Raw genomic sequence first — 18,036 nt, 5'->3', positions numbered from 1 at the left:
TAAGCAGGAACCAGTGGCTCTCAGCAGGCCTCCTTGATATTTACAAGGCTGTGATAGGAGGATCATGGGCAAATTCACCCTAGGCAAGAAAGTCCTGGAGACCCCGATCCAACTTCAGTGTCAACAAAGCTGTGTGGCTCCAGTGGTAGAAGGCTACCACTGGAGCAAAAGCAGCTTAAAGAATGTGCCCAGATCCTGAGTTCAAGGTCCAGGACTGGCAACAAACAGACATACACAACAATCTGTGCAACCATCCAGCTAAAGCACGTCACCCTCTTGTACCCAACTGAATTGGACAAAGTTCTATGGGAAAGGGGCTGGGGGAGCCGCTGTCATCTTGACTCTACCCATGGTGCCTGCATCTCATAATTCCGGCCACACCCCCATTTTCTCATGGTTCTTTCTGACCAATGCAATACAAGAATTGTATCCATGCCTACATTCCATGCTGCCCAGCACCAGGATTCCGTCAGTTGTTCGACACTACCACCAGCAGTTGAGGAAGGTAGAGGTGGCTGAGTGGTGAGCAGGAGATTCGATGAGACTTTGAAGTAGAATAGGAAATTGATGTCCTAGTCAGTGAGTGGGAGAATAGAGGATTTCCCAGAGCCTGGTAATGTGGCCAGCCCATCTTTCCCATCCCAGTGCTCAGATATCTGAAACAACAAGACTCCATGAGAGAGCTACGGACAAGAAACTACTGCCAGAACACCGGCAGAAGAATCCTTCCATCAGACCTGCAACATTCAAGAAAACAAAGAACAGGAAAAAGGGAGGGATCCCCACGACAAACACCCCTGGGGAGCATGATTCAATGGAGCGTCTGGCCAAAGCTGTTGCTGATTGCGGGCCTCCCTTGCCTTTGGACACAGTCACAGTCAATGTTCCTGATACCACCAAGGATGTGCAGAGGTGCTAGCGACATGTGATACCCACCCTGAATTGCAGCAAATGAAACCAGGCATTCTGTGCCAAGATCCAACCACTGAAGCAGGAAAAGACAAATCTGCTGGATTGACTGGAGAAAGAGAGGGAGAAGATAGCTCAGGTGCACTAAGCACCAAAAACAGAGCTAGAGATCCACAAACCACCCATACAGAGGTTGGTTTCAGCAGAAAGTGATTTACAATCTGCACTGGCCCAAGTCAAGCAGGCAGCCAATGGCAGAGAAATAGAGCAAGGAGTTCTCACCAGCCACCTGTACGTCTCAAAACAGCACATGGCGGAACTGGAAATGGTGGCTTCTGTGGTCACTACTGCACAGAAGGAGAAAGAAATGTTCTTCACAGAGCTGATATATGTGACACTTCAGCTCGAGGAAAAGACCAGAAGTTTCGAAGACCTGGAGAAAGTGAACACAGAATTTCAGGAGAAGCTGGAAGTGCTCTGGACACAGAAGAGTAACAGGAAGAACAGAATCTGCAAGTTCCAACAAGTGCTGGTGGGGCGTGGTTACTGGAGAGACTATTAGACAATCTGAGCTGGATGGTGAACTCAGAAAATCTGGAGAGAAACACCTTCAGGGAGGACCTCAGCATTGACAGGCCTGAATGGAGGAGGAGGTTCCTTGGCTCATGGACCAGGTGAACCAATTGACAGAGGAGAAGGAGCAAAGTATGAGGCAGGTGCTTGACCTAGAGAATGAGCTGGGGGAACTGAGGAGGAAGCTGGCAGAACCATCTCAGGCTGAGAGGCAGTTGCAGGCCCAGGAATACCATAGACAGATGGAATTGAAAAACATGGAGAAACAACTTCACATCCAGGTCAAGGAAAACCAGAGCTCTGTCTCCAGAATGCGGAGCAGCAGGAGCAACTACAGAGACTGGAGGAAAAGGCCAAAGATTGTCAGGAGATCCCCGAGACCCCACGATGCACATGTGTGTGAAACCCATAACAAGAGGAACAGCTGGCTCTGCTGTGGGATGCTCTCCACAGGGTAAGTGGTGAGAAGGAGGAGCTCACAAGCATCCTGGACTCACAGCAGCAGGTGAAGAAACAATTGTGGGAACAGCTAGTCCACTCAGAGGAGAAGATAGATGAATGTAAAGAGGTGGCTAAGAGAGAGAGAGCCAAGCAGCTTGGGAGCTGCAGGAGCAGCAGGAACAGTCCCTGGCCCAGCTGCAGGAGTTCAGAGCCACCTGTGAGCAGCACATTGCCTCCAATGAGTGGCTCAACTCTGAGGAGGCCCTGCAATAGACCCTGCAGAGGCACACCCAGCTGAAGCAAGTGCAGGGCCCAACCAACTGGGGGGACCACGTGCCCCCAAAGTGGCAGGACACTTTTTACTTCCTGGAAGTGACCAGACCACAGGAGGAGAGCCTGCAGGCCCAGCTGAGCTTCCTGGTTTTCCCTGGGGAGTGGAAGTTGTGAGTCCTGGAGAAGCAAAAGGTGAGGAGGTGACTTCTCTCAACGTGACCATCGCAGAAGACAGAGACATGCCCCAGACCTAGAGTGACATGGCTCTGCGAGCACTCTCAAAGGCTGAGCGGCGGCCCCACTGCAGGCGCCCTGCTAACACAGCAGCTCAGTGCAAGATGGTGCTGGAGCCACAAGCCTCCCGCCTCATGAGCTGCTACCACAGCAGGCATGAGGATGGCAATTGGGACACGTGGGCATCCAAGAAGAAAATCTGCTTCGTCCATGACCTGCATGATGAGGTGGACTTCCATAGTCCAGCAGATTAACTACACCATCGATGCAGCCACCTGTCAGCACACATTTGCACCATAAAGGAGTCCCTCCTGTCGTGTAAAGAGCAGATGTTCATCCTGGATGAGCTGTGTTTGGAGAAAGACAAGCATGTGTGACGGCTCTCCCAGAAGATGGAGAAGAGAGAGCTGCTGTTGCTACTCGCAGGGGAAGGTGCTGACAGAATGCTCCAGATGCCTTCATAGGCTGAGACCCCCACCACCACCGCCCCTTCAGACACCTCAGGCTCCAGAGTGGGCGAAATGAAGGAGGAGCAGAAAGGTTTTGAAGAATTGCAACTTCAAGACACTTGGAAACTGCCAAAGGAGAGGTCAGAGTTCCCGACCACATAGAAGACTCCCCCACGGAGCACATCCTGTGGCAGATGCCCCACGCCCAGAGCAGCCTACAGCTAGAGGGCTTGGGCAAGGGCTGCTCCCTCCCTTTCTTCTGTAGACTCATGCAGATGATAAATTTCTATGTGACACAATGACTCTCAAAACCTCAGCGGCCACCACAAGTAGGTGGCCAGGTGGCCTTCTCTCAGGCCTCTATCTGCCAGGTGATGGGAAGGGTAAACTGCGGGTCGAGTAGGGTAGAGGCTGCCAGGAGGCGGCCAAAATTCAAGGGACATCTAATGGCTCATTGGTGGCCAGGGAAGAGGTCGATATTTTGCTTATCACAAAGAATAATTTGTTTTCAAAGGAAAAAAAAGCCTCCAACAAAGATTTGTTCTTCCAGTCCTGGGGCTTGAACTCAGTGCCTGGCCACTGTCCCTGAGCTCTTTTTGATCAAGTCTGTTGCTCTACCAGTTGTGCGCCACCTCTCCTTCCAGCTTTTTCTGTGTGGAATCAAACCCAGGGCTTCAGGCATGCTAGGCAACTACTCTACAACTAAGACACATTCTCAGCTAGGATGATCCCTGGTCCTCACACATCCATATGGACATTCCTCAGCTAAATAGAAAGTAGGAGCTAGGATGACTATGAAGCACAAGTCTGGTTCACACAGAAATATTCCTCAGCCCCCTCTTCCCACACCCTTAGTTGAAGTTTCTCTTCTACCATTTGGGATGAGAGAGGGAGAGGGGAGTCCTGAGAGGAATACCAACAACAGTGCCCACCTGAGCCCCACATCCTTCCCCACACAAGTGGTTCTACAGATTCCGATCTTACCTGACTCAATGTGGAGTCTACACTGACTCTCCACCCCTGCAAGGCTCAGGATGAAATAGAGGTCAGTCCTGGCCTCAGCCCACACTTAGCATGGAAGGTCCTAGTCCCAGAACCACTTCCACCTCTGACTGCCGTGTTAGCATGGACCACCACCATTCACCACTATATTGGCGGTGATGACCTCACAGATGGATTCCAGGAAGAAGGTCTATGGCAAAGAGCAGAAACAGAAGGGTGAGCAGGGCAGAAAGAGGCGGAGTGATTGCTCTGGGATCTTCCTCCTTGAAGCCCTCCCATTCAGCCAGGACCATGCTGACCTAAAGCATGGCCAAGTCCAGGGGGTGAGACAAGATGCAGGAGCAGGGACTAAAGGCGGTACTGCTTTGACTTGAAGCACTTGAAAATTCCAATTACATTTTGCCCATGCTAATCTCAAAGCCAACATGCAATACCTCTCGTTGTTGTTGGCTGTGAGCATTGTCTTTGAGCTCTTTTTCTCGAGGATAGAACTCATCACTTGAGCCACAGGGCCACTTCTTGTTTTCTGATGGTTCATTGAGGATAAGAGTCTCACACACTTTCCTGCCCATGCCGTCTTGGAACCGTAAAGCTCCCGATCTCAGCTTCCTAAGTAGCTCGGATGACAGGAGTGAGCTACCAGTGCCCAGCATGTGATACCATTTGAAGGCTTCTTGATGAGTCTGTAAAAGGAGCCCCAAAGGGCCTAGATAGATATTGACCTGAGTAAGGAGCTGGGATGGGGGAAGGCTGACCTTCTATCCATTCTGTTCCTTAAAATCAAAGATGCCAGATGGTGTTGTATGCATCAAACTCTTCGGCCAACAACCACCAGGCTTAGTGGGGAAAAGGTAGAGAATACCCAAAGATTGCAGTGTAGAAATCTTTGATGTTGCATGCATGTGGGGTGTGTTTGTGTGTGTGTGTGTGTGTGTGTGTATGTATGTGTGTGTGTGAACACAAGGCCTAGGCTCTATCCTTGAGTTTTCTTGCTCAAGTCTAGCACTCTGCCACTTGAGCCATAGCCCCACTTGCTTTTCTATAGTTAAATGTAGGTAAGAGTCTCAAGGACTTCCATGTCCAGTGTGGCTTTGAAGCATGATGGGGGCCCCAGGGAAGCAAGAGTAAACACAACTCGCAGGTACAATCCCTATGGTGGGAGACTCCTGCCCCCTGGTGGCCAGACACGGGACATCGCCCCTCCCCTCTCCCTCCCCCCTTCCCCTCCCACCCCCCCACCATCGTCCTATACAGTTCAATTTGGGAAAGTGACCCGGGGCCCAGCTGATTTTGCTCACTCTGAGTGCTGATGCCAGAGCAGGTCTGGTCCACCCTAGGCCAAGAGAGCTCCAGGAGGCCTGGCTCTGAGGGGCACAAGGAAGGGAGAGGTCAGCTCCAGGCCAAGCTAAGAGCCTTTGCCCATGGACACCTCTACTTGGCCTTTCTGATCACTGTAAGGCCTGTCAAAGAACAATCCCAAAAAAACAAAATTGGAGCTGTGTCTCAAAATGGTCGAGCTTTAGCATTGAAACAAAGATCTCAGAGACAGGGCCCCCAAGCTTTGAGTTCAAGACCCCCAGCTGACCCTCCTCCATAAAACACAGGTTAGCTAAATGTGAACTAACAGGATTTGTGAAGTGTTTCTGAAGAATGGTGATACTGAAGAAAGCACACTAATTCTAATGACAGCTGAACTTGTGACATACAGCTATGTGCTGATACCTTTACAGGGAGCTGTTTGCTGGGTCCTTCCCACATGGGGGTTTTGTGCTGTTTGCTGAGTCATCACAAAGGGTGCTATGTTCTGAGTCCCTAAGAAGGTTGGGCTGTTCTGGGTTTTCCAAAGGGTACTGTGTGCAGAGTCCATTACACAATGTACTGTATGCTGAGTCCTTCAAAAAGTGTGGTGTGCTAATTCATCCCAAAGGGTGCTGCTATGTGCTGAACTCATGGGAAGAGAAGGATGAGGTGAGTTTTTCGAGTGCTGTGTGCCGAGTCCTTTATACAGGGTGCTCTGTACTGTCCTTCAAATGGTGCTGGGTGCTGAGACCTTCCACAATGTGATTGTGCTGAGTCCTTCAAAATTGTGCAATATGCTGACTTTTTCAAAGGGTGCTGTGCACTGAATGTATTACACAGTGTGCTACATACTCAGCCCTTCAAAGGGTGCTGTGTGTGGAGTCTTAACCCAGGGTGCTATGTAATGAGTACCTGGGAAAGAGTGCTACATGCTGAGTTTTTCAAAACATGTCATGCACTTAGTCCTTTACATTGAGGGCTCTCGTCTCCCTCCTTCAAATAGTGTTGTGTGCTGAGTTCTCTACACAGGTTACTATCTGCTGAGACCTTCAAAGTTAACTGTGTGCTGAGTCCTTTACACAGGGTGCTTTGTGCTGTTTTTGGAAGTGTGCTGTGTATTGCATCATTCAAAAGGGTGCTATGTTCTGAGTCCTTGAGTGGTAGTTATCCCCAACAACCAGAGGAACACAAACACAATCAAACACACACATACACACACACACACACACACACACATACACATACACACACACACACACACACCACACACACACACAAGGGTCACCATGCACCTGCTTGGTGTGTGGAGTAGAGGGAGTGGGGCTGAGGGGAGACTACTTTTCCCTGGGCAGGTACTGGGGTTGGTGGGGAGTGCTATGCTGAAGTGAGGCTGCAATTGCCATGGCCTGGAAGCGCCAGGGCCCAGTCATGGCTGCCATTGTATTTGGGGTGAGGGGGTGAACCCAGGGGAGGGGGGCCCAGGGGCACACTGCAATGGCAGCCAAGGTCATGGCCCCGTGGAGGTGGGCGCACATGCACGGGTGGGGGTGGGGCAGCCTAGGAGATGAGTTGAGGGCAGACAGTGAGGTCAGAGAGAAGAGCAAGCACATGCAGGAGGGGAAGCAGCTTCAGCGGCTGGTGGCCACTTAGATCATAGTGCGGGTCCTGGCAAGGAGCAGAGAGCATGCGGAGCCAGCACAGCAGGCATATTGCTGAGCAGCCCCATGGAGGCGAAGCGTCCATGGCATCAATGAGTCTGATATCCTGGCTGGGGGAGCAAGGTGGCAGTGGCTGAGGTGCAGCAGTGGAGAAGGTGGCTGCTAAGATGGGGCGGGGGTGAAAGCAGAGGCCCCTGGGGAGGAGACTGCTGAGGTGATGGCAGAGGCTGCTGAGGAATGGTCAGCAGCAGCAGCTGAGGAGGAGGAGCAGAGGAAGCTCACAGCCTTCCCAGGCACCCACAGACGCCCCTGCCCCCTCCCAGCAGTGCCGCATTTCACACATGTTGCTGCCAGCTCAGATCCTTGGTGCCTCTCTCAGTTGTCTGGCAGAAATGGCTTAGCCCTAACCTGCTTGTGGCCCAGACCTGACCCCGCCCCAGGTCCTCAGACTCCAGGGCCCTCAAGCACCAGGAGCAGCCGCCTATAGCTTCTCCCCAGCAGCACACATAAGTGGCTGTCCCTTGGGCCCACACCCCGTGACCCCTGTACCTCGTGACTTCCTGTCACTCCCCCAGTGGACCCAGACCTGCGGCTCCTGCCTCCCTTCTCCTGTCCCACCTGCACCTCCCTCATGCCCCACAGTCCGCCCTGGCTCTGCCACAAATGAGACCCAGTTGCTGCAGTGGGGTGTTGACCCTGGGATCCCATCCCCATCCCTAGTGGCCAGTGTCCCCAGGAAAAGGGAAGATGAAGAAATGGGTGAAGAGGGGACACCCCAGAGACCCTGGCCTGGAGCAGTGGGAGCCACACAGCCACATATCTGCACCTTTCCTCTCGCTGGTGGGAACCTGATGGCTTTAGTCACAGGTGGGTAGCAGCACCTCTCAGGTCTTTTCCTTTTTTTCTGTGGGTAGAGGCTGTTGGATGCAGAAGATAGGCCCCCTTATTGTTGTGGGAGCCCTTGTCTGTCTTCTGTGCTCAGCCACACCTTCACCTGAGGAGGTCCAAGAAGAGCCCAGTAGGGAGGTGAGGGCACTGGGGGTCAGATGGGAGGTGATTATTTGGGAGGTGTGTTCCTCCAACACACGTACACCTGTCCTGTCCCCCTCCCACCCCAGCTGTTAACAGTTTTCCCAGGGTTATCATATTTCCCAGCTCTGCCAGCTCTGCTAGTGCTCCTGGTCCATTTGGGCTCCTCGTCCTCCTCAAGAATCCACCAAGTCACCCAGAAACATCTAGGCTGGAAGTAGGGAGTCCATCCATATATATAGCCTTTAGGACTCCATCAAATTCCCCAAAATTGCCCCCACCTCAGGTCAGACACCCCTCTGGAGGCACTATGACACCCTTCTTTGTTTTCTCTCCTGGTTCTGAGGAGCCACCTGCCTCAGGACTCCTTCACCCAGAGTCCTAGCATAGGGTTTTAGTGAATGGGGACTCAAGGCTGGTTGTTCCCAATGGGAGGGGTCTTTCCCTCGAGAAAGGGAGAGGCAGGGTGGTTCTGTGTTATTAGAGCAATGTTCCCCTTGGTGGGATCCCCTGGTTCTTACCAGGGAATCCCCATCCTTGAGCTTTTACATTTCCCAGATGAGGAACCAACTCACTCGGGAGAGACAATGCCCTGAGTCTGTGTGAGTAAGAGAGAGAGAGAGAGAGAGAGAGAGAGAGAGAGAGAGAGAGAGAGAGAGAGAGAGAGAGAGAGAGAGAGAGAGAGAGAGAGAGAGAGAGAGGGAGGGAGGGAGGGAGGGAGAGGGAGAGGGAGAGGGAGAGGGAGAGGGAGGGAGAGGGAGAGGGAGAGAGAGAGAGAGATATCGATCATCTTTCTCCTTGAACAGCCTGACTGTGAATGATCAGGTGGTAAATTGCAAGTGCTGCATGAATGAGTCTTCTGTCACTGGTTTGTATTTGTGTGTGTGTGTGTGTGTGTGTGTGTGTGTGTGTGTGTGTGTGTGTGTGTGTGTGTGTGTGTGTGTGTGTGTTGGTAGTGTAGGGAGATGAGAACAATGAAAATATACTTTAGTCACCGTGTCTAAAACGAGCAAAAGCATTTTATTTTTGTGTATGTGTATTTGTTGTTCTTTTTTCATGAGTGCCCAATACAAGCCCAGCCACAATTTCTCTATTCTCCTTCATCATTTCATGGCATCTTAGGAGAAAGTTTCAGTAGATTACCTTTCCACTTCTTTCCACATCCCTCTTCCCCTTTCCTGTAGCCAACTGTAGCTGCTGGGCCTGTGTAGGTCTCTAGTAGGAGGCCCGTGGGAAGCACAGACCCGAGTGGACACCTGACCTTCTGTCTTCAGCCAGAAGGCACATGAGTGTAACCACAACCGCACTCTTCCACCCAGACATTCTGCTCTCATGTGTATAGTTGGAACTAATTCAAGGCTTGAGAATGTGTCTGCCAAACATAATTTGGGAATGAGATGTGGGGGAGGAGGGCAGGGGCTGTGAAGCTAGGAGGTCTGGGAAGTAGTGAACGGTGTGATACGGCTGATGGCTCACCACGACAAAGGATGAGAGGGGAACCTTACCCAGGATATTGATGTGTGTGTGGGCATCTGGGCAGGGAGCTACAGGCCCCCACTGGTGGTGTGGATTCCCTTCCGGGTCAGTGCACTGTTGTGCAGTCCTCCCTGGAGTCCTGCAGACTCCAATCTCTGTTCTGCCTGGGCCGTTTTCAGCTGGGCAGTGGTAGGCAAGTGTGTTATCTCTGCTGGAGCCTGCTCAGTATCAGGACATGGCAGTTAGCTAGGGCTTTCTGAATGCCAGTTTCTGTAACCTGCTATAGGCTGTCTGGAAGGAAAAGAGTCCACTGACTTTGGAACCCTTTAAGTTTGATTGGGACAAGTGAAATGCCATCTTTTCCAAGGTTTTTACTTGAAGTTGGCAATTTCCACTAACACCTGGGATTATGGGTCAAATTAGACTGACCATTTCATCTGCCAAACAATGATGTTCAAAGCAACACAGGTAGAGTTCCCTAGCCAGATGGTCTCCTGCTACGATCATCGTGCCCCAACTGCCTTTCTCCAGCAGCTACTGATTAGATTCTGGCTGTCTAGGGTGGCCACCACAGTTGAGAATGTTGTGGGGAGCAGAGATTGTGACCTCACCATCCCCTGCCTGCCAGCTGTAAGCAGAGACGATTCCTAGCACCTGTACTGGACTCTGGGAGATTCAGAGACCTGGGATGCCTCAAGGATCCTTTCTCTGCAACATGAAACTTGGGGGCCGGATATGGTGGACCATCCTCTCTGGCCCCAGGGGGTGGAGAGTATGCCCATTCAGCCAGGCTTTCAGCTCACGGCAACCTTGTTCACACCCGAGTGGGGAACTGAGTGCCACAAAGCTGGTCAGCCTCTGGACAGAGATCTTTATGATAGGCATCCCAGAGGCAGCAGAATCCAGCAAGTACATCGTGGCTCACATCCTCGGAGCCAAAAGAGTTAAGTGTGGTGGCACCAGAAGGACAGGAAGAGGGTGTAGGGAGAACTGTGGGAGAGTTACATCAGGTTATGCCCACCCAAGATTCTTACCAGAATCAGATGGGACTTTTCTGTAGTATTGTCGTAGACAGATGCTTATTTATTTATCCAACAAAGAGTTACAGTGTGCACCAAGCTCGGGGGGGGGGGATAAGTCATAGATGATGAAAATTTCCAGTGCTGGTTCCACAACACAACAACACATGAAGAAACCTTGGTTTGAGCTGAATGCCTGTGCTTCATGCTGTCATCCTAGCTACTTAGGAGGCTAAGATGGGAAGATCGAGGCTTAAGTTCTGAGCAGGAATGCCCGTAAGACTTATCTCCAACTAACTACCAAAAAGAAAATGGCAGAAGTGGATGTGAGGGTCAAGCCTTAGTCCATTGGCCTTGAGTACAAAGACTCAGGGGCAGGACCTAGGCTCTGAGTTCAAGGCCCAGGAGTCAGAGAAAGAAAGGAAAGATAGAGGAGGACGGTGGGAGAAAAAGAAGAAAGGAACGGAAGAAGGGAGCATGTGAGCCTTGGTTTGGAGTCCCTGGATCAAGGGAGCCAACCATTCACAATCTCTATGGGGACAGTTTCAGAGCTTAAAGACAGTATGTAGGACCAAGCCAATGACCCCTCAGCAACTTTATGACATCCAGGAACTTTGTGGTCACCGACTGCAGAGGGAAGCAGCCTCAGGTAGACCCTAAGGCTCAGGCTGTGTCACCAGGTATCAAACATCCCCAGCCCCAATAAGTTTATTTTCTGGTCCAAGATCTAGGGAGGTTTTGGGGTGAAGGAGTGTCAAGGTGGGGGGAGGCAAGGAAGATGAAGAAGGAGGATGATCCCAGGTCAGGTGTGTCAGGACATTGGAGCCATGACCTCGCATGACAACCTCGACCATCAGTGATAGAGCCTTCTATCCAACCACATGGCTATTAAAAGTCCTGGCACCTTGAGTTCACCATTGACCACCTGGCTGGCATCTGCCACAGGATGCCTGTGCAGTACATCCTTGGAGACTTGAACATTCCCGGGCTCAATCTGAAGATGACACTGAGAAGACTGAGGCCTGGGTGACTTCATCTTGAGCTAGTGAGCATCTTCTGAGGTATGAGTTATGCAGCTGACCATGAACCCTACCTGAGAATGAACCGAAGAAGCAATTCCCAGGGGACTAGGAACATAAACAATCCTTGGGAAAACCGCAGGCAGGCAGGTGCTGGAGTGCTTGGTGACGCTACAGTCAGACCACAGGTGGTGTTTGTTTAAAAAAGGGACTCTGCAGTTTAGCATGTATCCTCTTGAGACTCCTCTGTGGTGCAAGCCAACCAGTTTAAAGAATGTAGGCCCCCTTGATCTAACCAACAACTTGTTTCTGGTCCTTTCCCACTTTGTAGTGTGCCAATCATACTATAAAGTTGTTTTGTGATTTTCCTGGGGTTTGTAGTGATTGGTTACAAGAAATTATGATGTATGTGAAGCCCTACCTTCCCTAAAAAAGTGTATAAAAAGTGTTGTAACCATGGGCTTGGGGCCTCTCAGCATCATGGGCTGCTGCCATGTACACTGGGGGGACCAAGATCAAGCTTCCAATAAAGACTCCTTTGCTTTTACATGGTGACGGTCTCTGGTGGTCTTTTGGGTAAGGATTTCAGAGTTAGGCTTTACAACACCCCCAGTGTTCATTCCTCCACCAGAGACAGAGGTCAGTGTGCCACTGGCACAGGACAGACAGGAAATGAGGGCTGGAGTCGGGACCCATGAAGCCCCGAGACTTCCTCTAGGGGGCACTAAGACCTCTTGACTGCCATTCTCAGAGGCAGAGGTGGGTCTCTCTTCTGGCTCAGCCTTTAGTCTAGATGGCAGATCTGGCATTCAGAGAGGGCCAACTGAAGGTGGGGCAGGCTTGGTTAGAGGCTGGTGGGAAAACCAGAGACCCTGGGCTCTGAGCAGGGTTGTTTTTGAGAATACTCACAACCCAGGAACATTGCTGGGATGGATCAGCCCTTTTCTCCTTCCCGAGAGAGAGGGACATAGAGCCCTCCTGTCTTCTTCCCTTGGCTGTGAAATCCTTTCATTCCCACATCCTGTGGTTGGATAACTAGACCTCACCTCATTGCCCAGTGTCAATGCAGGACAGTGAGAGATCCTGAGTCTCTGATAAGTTCAGGGATCCTCAGTATGAGTTTGTACTTGAACGTCCTAACGGTGCATGGTCAGTCCCATCTAAGACTGCCATGATATAGGACATAGAATCTAGAGAATCAGAGCAGGATTGGGTCTGTTCTGGGAGTCTTGAGTATATGTGTGAGCTTTGAGCTCTGGTGTGCCCATCTGCTTCCTTTTCTTCGGTGGGACTTTGCTAGAAAAAGCTTGAAACTAGAGACTGGGTCCTATCCCTTGTCTTTGATGCTAAAAGCTAGCACTCTACATTTGAGCCACAGCTCCACTTACAACTTTTTTGGGTGTTTAATTGTACATAAAGAATTCTCATAGACTTTGCAGTTAAGGGTTGCATCCAACTGCAGTCCTCAGATCTCACTCTCCTGAGGAGATAGGATGAAAGGCATGGAAAAGTATCTTTGGCCGGCTGCCAGTAACTCATGGCTGTCATCCTAGTTACTCAGGAACTGAGATCTGTGGATCACAGTTTAAAGCCAGCCTGGGCAGAAAAGTTCTGCGAGACTTGATGTCCAATGGACCACCAGAGAATAGGCACTGTGGCTCAAGTGGGAGAGTGCTCACCTTCAGCTGCAGAACTGAGGGACAGTGGCCTGGCCCAGAGTTCAAATCCCATGATCAACAACAAAAAAAGAGGTAACTAAGTTTTCCACATAGCAGTGTGTACAGTAGGAAATGACATCCTGGGCTATGAGACATTCCTGGTATGTGAGAAGCTTAATGTTTTATCTACAGTGGGTCTGAAGTCGGCAGTGCCACCTTCTCGGGGGTGGGATGTGATCCTAATGGAGGGAGTTCATGGTTCTCTTCTCAGAAACTACTGAAGCTTTGGGCTGTGTGTGTGTGTGTGTGTGTGTGTGTGTGTGTGTGTGTGTCTGTGTGTTTGTGTGTGTCTGTGTGTCTGTGTGTCTGTGTGTCTCTGTCTGTGTGTCTGTGTGTGTCTGTGTGTGTGTTTGGAGGTAGAACTGGGCCTTGGACTCAGGGCCTAGGTGCTGTTCCTGAGCTATTGTGCTCAAAGCTAGTGCTCTGACACTTGAGCCACAGCTCCACCTCTGGCTATTTGGTGGTTCACTGTAGATAGGAGCCACACAGTCTTTCCTGCATGGGCAGGCTTTGAACTGTGATCCTCAGATCTCAGCCTCCTGAGTAGCTAGGATGACAGACATGAGCCACCCGTGCTGGCTTTTTGTGTATGTGTGTGTGTGTGTGTGTGTGTGTGTGTGTGTGTGTGTGTGTGTGTGTGTATGGGTGTGTAGAAGTGGGTTGTAACACGGAGCACTGGACCCTTTGGTAACTTATAACTGCTATCTGTGGGGGATGCATGGGCTTAGGTTTAGGGGCCTGGAAGGGTGGAACACTTGAAGGGAACTCAGCACCATTAAATTATAAGACCAAAGGATCTGTGTGCCCTGGAGATGTCTACTCCCTTAGGCCTGGTTGTTGGCAGAGAGAGCTTAGGAGGACCTGGGGGTGGGGCCCACAGAGTGTGACTCCCCAGGTTGACAGACAGAATAGCCAGCCCTTTGTAAGGATGTGAGCCCTGTTAGTATGGAGTGCACTGGTATGGGTCAGAGTCTGGGTCTTCTCATAATGACGATTCATGGGTGAAGCCAACCCTATTTTAAATCTTGACCTCTAATTTTGAGATTTCAGTATCCTGAATAGCTAGAATTACATGCATGAGCCTCTGGCACAAGGCCTCTAATTTTTTTTTTTGGTATATTAAGGTTTGTACTCAAGGCCTTAGGCTTGCCAGTCAGGTCTTTTACCATGTGAGCTAAGCCTGTATGTCTTGGACATTTCCGAGATAGATAATATATACTCAGGCTGGGCTGGATCGCAGCCCTCCTATCTGTGACAGGCATTCGCCAGCAGGCCTGGTCCTCTTTAGTTGGAATGCTAGACATGTAGCTTCACGCTCAGTCATTGGTTTAGATGGATTGTCCCAAACTCAGTCCATGGCAGCCGATTCTTGACCTAAGGTGAAGCTCTGGATTGGGCCTCGACCATTGGTCCTCAGTCTCCTCCTGAGACAGTTGTGAGGAAACAAGGAATCAATACAAGAGCATCTCTGGGGCAGAGGCAGGCATAGAGGGAGAGGCTGTCAGATATGGTTCTTGGCAATTCTGTGAGCATATGACAGGAAGATACCCAGAAAGCGCTCAGATGGGGCCTGTTATTTATCGTGCAACTAGTACGGGATTATGAAACAAAACATGGCTCTCTTTCATCCTTACCCTATCGCCATGAGGAAAGGGATCCTTAACTGTGCTCAGTTTTGCAGCTGGGGAAAATGAGGCATGGAGACGCTAGGTGACCTACTCATGACCCCTAACTGGCAGCAAGCTCAGCCTGACTTCTCTGCCATGTTCCCTAGGACAGTGGGTGTTATTCAGTCCACTTCTTGTGGTGGCAAGTCCACTTCTTGTCAGTTGTGAGGCTTGAACTCTGGACCTGGGCACTGTCCCCGAGCTCTTCAGATAAAGGCTAGCGCTCTACCATTTAAGCCACAGCATCACATCCAAATTTCTGGTGGTTCTTTGAAGATAAGTGTCCTCAACAAACGTTCCTGCCTGGCTGGCTATGAACCATGATCCTCATATCTCAGCTTCCTGTGTGGTTAGCATTATAGTCCTGTGCCACTGACACCTGGCTAAGTATAATTCGGATTTTCTTTCTTTCTTTCTTTCTTTCTTTCTTTCTTTCTTTCTTTCTTTCTTTCTTTCTTTCTTTCTTTCTTTCTTTCTTTCTTTCTTTCTCTTTCTTTCTTTCTTTCTATCTCTTTCTTTCTTTTCTTCTCTCTTTCTTTCTTTTCTTTCTATCTCTTTCTTTCTTCCTTTCTATCTCTTTCTTTCTTCCTTTCTTTCTTTCTTACTTTCCTTTCTTTCTTTCTTTTCTTTCTTTATTCCTTTCTTTCTTTCTTTCTTCTCTCTCTCTCTTTTTCTCTTTCTTTCTTTCTTTCTTTCTTTCTTTCTTTTTTTTTCTTTCTTTCTTTCTTTCTTTCTCTCTCTCTCACATTTTCTGACTCTGTCTCTGTCTCTGTCTCTCTCCCTACCTATCTCTCTCACATAGGAACTGGTTTGAATGGGTGCTGGAGGAGGTGGCCCAGGGTCCCCATGTGGCTGGACTCAGGTGGTCCTCCCATTCTGGAGGTGGGCTGTAGGTCAGGAGCTGTCTCCTCCGCCTATGGAAATACCTCCCTGAGGTAAGCCAAACTGTGCCCGGGTTAGACAGTGTTGGATATTCATCGTCCATCCCTCCCGTGAGTCCTTCCCCACTACCCTCTGCTAAGACAGTTAAAAGAAAGTGGATACGGAGGCTTTGCGTTGTCCTCCCCACCCAGCACGATCCCGGGCCTCTGATCCTCACCACCACTTATCTCGCCAGATCCCTTGCCACTCTATGTCTACTTTGCTTTGCTAGAGTGTGTTATTTTGGGGTGGAGGGGCAATATGCAGAGGAAAGACCCTAGGCCTGACACCTCTTGGGGGACATTTGTTCTTGTGACAGAGCCAAGTCATTGCTGTCAATAAGGAGGAAGCTGCCATCAGACTGACCTGGAACAATACTCACAGGTAGGTAGGCTGTTGAAGTATAAAACCCACCCATGTCAGCTTCCCACTCACCACAAGGGGGGTGCAGTGTGGGTGGCAAAGAACTGGCCCTAGGGGATTATAAATGGATGGTGGCAGTCAGGTGCTGGTGGCTCCCACCTGTCATTCTGGTTATTCAGAGGCTGAGGTCTGATGGTTGTGACTCAGGACCAGCCCGGGCAGAAGAGTCTGTCAGATTCTTATCTCCCATAAACAACCTCCCCCCATACACAAAAAAGCCAGATGTGGTGCTGTGGCTCAAGTGGTAGAGCCTCAGCCTTGAGAAAAAGAAACTCAGGAATGACACCCAGGCCCTGAATCCAAGACCTAGGACTCACAAAAATAAAATAAAATAAATGAATAGTGGGTACGTGTTATCTTACTGCCAAAAAGGATGGATTCAGTCTTCTCTCTGGTAATTGTAGCCAAAGATAAGGGGCTTCCTTTGATGTTCCTCTAAACCGCTCCTTCTCTCCATTACCTCTCCAGGCTTCAGTTGCAGGATAAAATTCAGATCATTCCACTCGATGTGACCTTACATACTCTCCCTAACCACCTTCCTTGGGGTGGGGATCCAGGATGGACTCACCAATGGGAGGATGAGACACCGCAGAGATGGGGGTAGATATCCCTGAAACTCAAACCGTCTCTCTCTCTCTCTCTCTCTCTCTCTCTCTCTCTCTCTCTCTCTCTCTCTCTCTCTCTCTCTCTCTCTCTCTCTCTCTCTCTCTCTCTCTCTCTCTCTCTCACACACACACACACACACACACACACACAGACACTCACCTATGCCAATTCAATTCAAAGTAGCCTTTTCCAAAGACACTTTATCTCCTTGGATTACCTAATCTAGGAGACAAACTTGAACCCCTGAAATTGACTATTTTAACTGGGGCTTGCTAGTTGACACGAGATAAACAGAAGCTCAAAAGAAAGGCTCTGGTGCCCATCACCTCTGGCTCAGGCTCAAGCCTGACATCCTGGTGACTTGGCAGGCAGAGATCTAAGCATCAAAGATCAAAGCTAGCCATAAGATAGAAAGCCAGAGAGACTCTTCTCTCCATGGAAGCACCAAGAAGCCAGATGTGGAGCTGTGGCTCCAGGGGTAGAGCAGTAGCCTTGAGCACGAAAACTCAGAGAGAGAGAGCTCCCAGATCCTGAGTTCAAGCCCCCACAAAAATATGGCCTCATCTTGTTGCCCCATACTGCCTGGGCCTCGCGTGACCTCTCATGGAATATGGTACAGCAGCGGTCCCAGGGTAGTGTATGAGAGCCTTCAAAAAGTGGGTGGTGGAAGCCAGGCCTTCTCCTTCATGCACTCTCAATCCACACCAGCCAGAAGGCAGAGCGTGACAAGGCCAGCAGCCTGCAGAATGAAGATCCCTCTCTGCCAGGACAATTGGAGTGGGCTTCATAGAAGTAGGACTAGAAAGGGGATCTTACTTAACAAGGAGGAACATACAGGAAGCACAGAGTGCAAAGATACTGTAGATATAGGACAACATAGCTGAGCATGATCATTTCCAGCCATGGATGCTGCTGAGAAACTCGGTACAGATGTGCAAGACTGCCCCGAGACAGGGACAAGGGGTCACAGAAAAACACCTATCCAAGGTTGGAATTGTGTCTTAGCAGTATTGGGCTCGCTAGCACACAGGAAACCCTTGATTCAATTCCTATGTCCCACATACACAGAGAAAAAGTCGGAAGTGGCACCTTGGCTCAGGTGGAAGAGCGTCACCTCCATCAAAAGAAGCTCCAACACAGCACTCAGGCCCCGAGATCAAGCCCCAGGACTGTCAACATAAAACAGCTATCAAAGTGACCTTGGTGATGGGTGGATGGCTATGCCCTGTAATTCTTAGTAGATCCATCCATGCTTTGTGTCTCCTTCATTGACAGAGGGGAACTGGACACTCCTTCTGCCCTGAACACCTGGACCCGGTT

Source organism: Dipodomys merriami, unplaced genomic scaffold (assembly GCF_024711535.1).
Source record: "Dipodomys merriami isolate MVZ:Mamm:240054 unplaced genomic scaffold, mDipMer1.0.p SCAF_1117, whole genome shotgun sequence".
In the NCBI taxonomy this organism is placed as follows: domain Eukaryota; kingdom Metazoa; phylum Chordata; class Mammalia; order Rodentia; family Heteromyidae; genus Dipodomys; species Dipodomys merriami.
The sequence above is the reverse complement of the archived record's forward strand: the minus strand, read 5'-3'. Positions refer to the sequence as shown.